The sequence below is a fragment of the Amborella trichopoda genome, chromosome 2, assembly GCF_054954075.1.
Source record: "Amborella trichopoda isolate Santa Cruz 75 chromosome 2, AtrichopodaSantaCruz75HAP2 v2.0, whole genome shotgun sequence".
Classification (NCBI taxonomy): Eukaryota; Viridiplantae; Streptophyta; class Magnoliopsida; order Amborellales; family Amborellaceae; genus Amborella; species Amborella trichopoda.
In genome coordinates this window covers 27,338,041-27,342,772 of record NC_142337.1, presented here as the reverse complement: position 1 = coordinate 27,342,772, position 4,732 = coordinate 27,338,041, and positions in this window count along the sequence as shown.

Below are 4,732 nucleotides of genomic sequence, written 5' to 3'. Positions count from 1 at the left end.
ACCACAGCAAGGCTGGCCCTTCAAGAGTCTCTACAAATTGACAGAGGAGAAGTTGCCTGTCAGTTGGAAGTGGGTAGTATGTTAATGAGGGGACAAAGTACTGTTGAACAGAGGAAGTTTCCCTTTTTGGTAGCTTGGGGGAAACGACACCTGATTAATGTATGAGGGGTATGGCTTCTGGTAGAAAGACACCTCCTGCATGCCTGAGATCTTGTTCCTGAGGCTATGGGCCACCATAGCATCTATGTCAGTTTGAGAGACCCCGCGAGAGGCAGAACTGCCTTGGAAGGCCGGTTAGGGAGTTTGCTTGGGAACCGTGTCCTCACCGGTCAAGGAATCGGTCAAAGAAGGGGACCTCGAGGCTTCTAGGCATTCCATCCTTTCAAGGATGGATTGCATCATTACCTCAAACTTATTCATCCACTGTTCTTGAGCGTCATCCAGATCATTTGTCACCATGACACTGACCGTCTCTTCTGGAGGGTCAGAGCCTGGTGGAGCACTGAACTGCCATGGTTGGTGAGTCGTAGTTGGCAAGTCAGTCTGCAAGGGTCCAACCTGCCCCGAACTGAACTCGAGCCTTGTATGTCAATCTTGTGAGGACCGACTTTCGACGGTCTTGGGACCGTGGCTTTTGGGCAGTGATGAACGAGCAATACTCTTGGACCTGCTTAGGTTCTAGAGTTTGAAAAGGGAAGAAGGGATTATGAGGCAGGAGATCACCAAGGGTGGTGACCTCAACTGCCTTGGAGGCTTCTTTGGTCAGGATCTGCACGCCATTCTTTTACTTAATCTTGAGGCGGTTGTAGACTTCATTCCAAAACTGAGCCTGAGACCTGGACTGCCCGTTTTCTTTGAGCATGCGAGGGCCGTGTCCATGAGTTGGAGCAGGGAGTGGGGGACATAAGGAAACCTGGTTTCTGCCTTGGAGGTTGGAGGCTTTTGTCTGACATTTGGCCGCTGCCTCGAATCCCTTTGTGAGGCCCAGGTTCGCTGCTGACCTGAGGCTAGCTCAAGATGGTACTCTTAAGGAAGACCTTTGAGTACCAGGGCTAGAGGTGCTTGCCTGGTGTCATGAGAGTGATAGAGGAAGTAGCTGGTTCATGACTCTGCTAGAGTCAGAACCGGGGAGGAACCTGCAAAGATGGTGCGTGTTCATCCTTAGGGTTAGCCGTCCAAGTGACTTGGGGGTCAACCTAGGCTCGATCAATGGGTTCAACCTGAGGAGGCCGAGACCTGCGAGCTTGTGTCTGCGAGGGACTGGGCAGGAGCCCATCTCTCCTAGGGTGGAGCTGTGTGTGCTAGGAGGGAGGACGGAGTGGGCGACCCTCATGTGCTTGAGGTGGTGTAGAGCTAGCGCTGCCCCGAGCTATGAAAAGCAAATGCTTGGCGCATGCAAGGTTCCACCCGAGAAGGCCTAGCTCTGAATTCAAGCTCAAGGCGACATGAAAGTTGCCCTGATGTGTGGCTCGAGTGGATGTACCACGAGTCCTTGGGTGTGTGACGTGAGTGGTAGCAGATGTGCTACCAATACAAGGGGCCTTGGTGGAGGGTCCACCATGGCGAGGAAGCAGGGAGTCAGGGACCTTTAAGTCCCCTCTCGCAATAACCTAGGAAAGAATCTAGGAGACAGATTGTGACTCGCGACTCAGTAACAGAGTAGGGAAGAAAGCTTGAGCAGTTTGCTTCCTTGGAAGCGTCACGAGTGCGGGGATAAGGAAGTCCTTGACTCAAATAAACCGGTTGAACAACCGAGATGCCATAGAAATTAATGCAAAAAGTAAAAGAGGATATGGGTCAAACAAGAGCGAACAGACTAACGGGTAATAAGTCTCCATTGGAGTCACCTAGCTGGTTAGGTGCCTTGATCTCGCCATCCAGATCTAGATAATCAGGCAGCATGTCTCTCGGGTTTCTAGTGAACCCGGGATTTGAGATCGCTCTCTTGGAACCTTACTCAAGAGCAAGGACATGGATACCAACCGACGAGAGAGGAATTTAAGGTGAATTCGAGACTTACTCTAGCTAGCTTGTGTGGTCACTCTCTTAGATCACGTCGGAAAGCCCCCCAGCTGCTTTAGATAGTATGGAGTTGCCTGCTTTGACCTGTCTTCGCCTTGTTTTTTGCACAACACTTTTATGGTTAATTTGTTAGACAAGTCGGTCGAAGAGACCTACCCTTGTCTTAGGGTAATGCACATTCGTGTGGCTAAGAATGTGAAGGTTAGGATGATGGAGTGGAAGTGTAGAGCAAAGGTCGAAAAGAGAAAAAAACTTGATGAAGGGACGAGACTAGCTTGATAGTCAGACAGTGACCGACTCATAGTTGTTGCAAGACGAGCATCACACTCAGGACCATCACAGCAGTAAGACAACTCAAAACTGAGGCCGATATGGCAGTGTGAGGCTAGGTCAACCCTCAATCAAGTGAGAAGAGGAGAGAATGAAGAGAAAGCATGAGATGACAGAGAGATAGGGTCCTGACGGTGCTAGGAGTCGGCACCCATGACCATGGAGTAGCAGTTTCACGGCCCTTGAACAACGCTAGACACTACTGTTCGCAGCATGAGGTGAAGCAGGGAACTACAGATGGCACTAGGCATTACCTTTGGTAACACAAGAAGGCAACGCACCTCTGCGCTGGTGACGATAGCCTCTTGTGAAGCGCATAACAATAGCCATTTGCGAAGCGCATGGCGATAGTTCTCATGAGGCGCACGGCAATAGGCGTGGAACGTTGGGGGGGCGACGATGAGCACTAAAAGCACAAAGGAGGCTCACGAACTGCGATGGGCACCACGCGCGTAAAGAAAACTCATAGGCGGCGATAGACATTGCCGAGACCTCTTGTGGGCAGTGATAGGCATTGCCATCGAGGATGTGTCTGCGGATGGTGATGAGCAGCACTGTCTGCAAGCCTTGCTGAGAGGTAGAGATGGACGAACAAAAGGAGAAGGAGGCCTACGCATGACACTGCCATCGCCATGCACGACCTATGAGACCATGGGAGAGGCATGCACGACACTGCCACTGTCGTGCATAATGATGGTACGTGGTATATATTGAATTTGCCCCAAACATGGGTATATATTGAATTTGCCCCAAACATGGGTGGATGATCAAAAGTAACCCTAATTGCTAAATATTAAGATTAAATTGAATTAAAAGAAATTTAAAAATAGGTGCAAAATGACAGATGTTCCCCTTTCTAGCAATTTATTGAATTCTAGAACAATCCTTGTGTTTCCTTAGAATGTGCATGATTTTTCATAGATGGTCTGAGGTCGTTCTAAAGCCCAGTTGATCAAACGATAACTGCTTTCTTGTAGGGCTCGGCATGACGATCGTTTTGATACCAACTTCAAGCCATGGATCGTGTTTTTAGTGCACAATCATGTGACTTGAAATTTGAATGGATCTTGAAACTTCGGATGGATAGTGTGCTCATTCCTTGATGTTTTTCTGTGATTTCTTCGCTGAATCACATTGAGCATGCCGTTACAATCTCGAGGCAATAAACGTAGCTCGATTCCGTGCCGAACGAAGATTTTACAACTTTGGAATTTTGATCGGAATCAGGAATATTCGCGACGAAATTTACGATCGCTTCGTCGGTTTCATGTGCAGAATCTGACCGTTTATCATGTAAGGGGTTCGGGTCAGAGATAGCCCGAGACCTTACGTACGTAATGGAATTGATCTCACATTGATCGGGCTCACGAGCAGTGTGATTTGGTCACTCGAGAAAGGCACAACGCTACTGCTTTTCTTACACATTCTTCACAGATCAGCAACTTCTCTCTAGCGTTTCTTCGCGCTCGGGAGTCGTCATGGGGCGTGCCACATATTGAAACGCTCGTCTTGATGAGACAAATACATTCACAAAATTTGGGCATGATCCGACCTCAAACGTGTGAGATATGAGTATCGAAATTCACTGGTCATGACTGTCCCTTCAATGGTGTGGAGTTGTAGGGTGGCTACATGGGAATAGCGTGTGGCTCCTCATGTTTCACTCTTTGCCTATAACGTTTCTCTGGAGTGTCCGTTTAAGTTGAAATTTGACCCCTGGGGGTTTTCAACTATGTGGGATCCAATGACGGTGGTCCCATAGCAAATTGAGACACTAAAAATATAGCTCTATTTATAGGGCCCATTTCAGGGTACTAGATGCCGATTTTACCGGAATTGTTTCTCAGTCTGCATTGCCTTAAACATGTCGGAGTGCGACGAAACTTGATAGAAGTCTTTTGAGAGTCATTCATGAAGATCTTGAATAGTTTTGGGGCTATTCTGAGACCATTGAAATTTCCACTGTTTGTTAGGCTTTTATTAAGCAGGGGCCCCATGATGATGAAAAATATCTTCCAACAGTCATAATACCCATTCTTTTGAGGCCCCTTTAGGGTTATTGGAATGGATCTCCAAAGAGGAGATGGACCTTCAAGAGATAGACATGGCGTCTGAGAGAGAGGCGGTTGTCACACCCCAAGTTTTAAAACACTAAAATTCCTGAGATGTGACAGTCTAATCTTAAAGAACCAAAACAATTTTTAAATTTTTTCTATATATTGGTCCAAAATAATTTTTCCATTCACAAACTTTCAGACTTGTACAAAGTCTATTTCAAAGCTTATAATAACATGAGGATATATATATATATATATATATATATATATATATATATATATATATATATATATATATATATACAACTTTGATAGTACAAAAG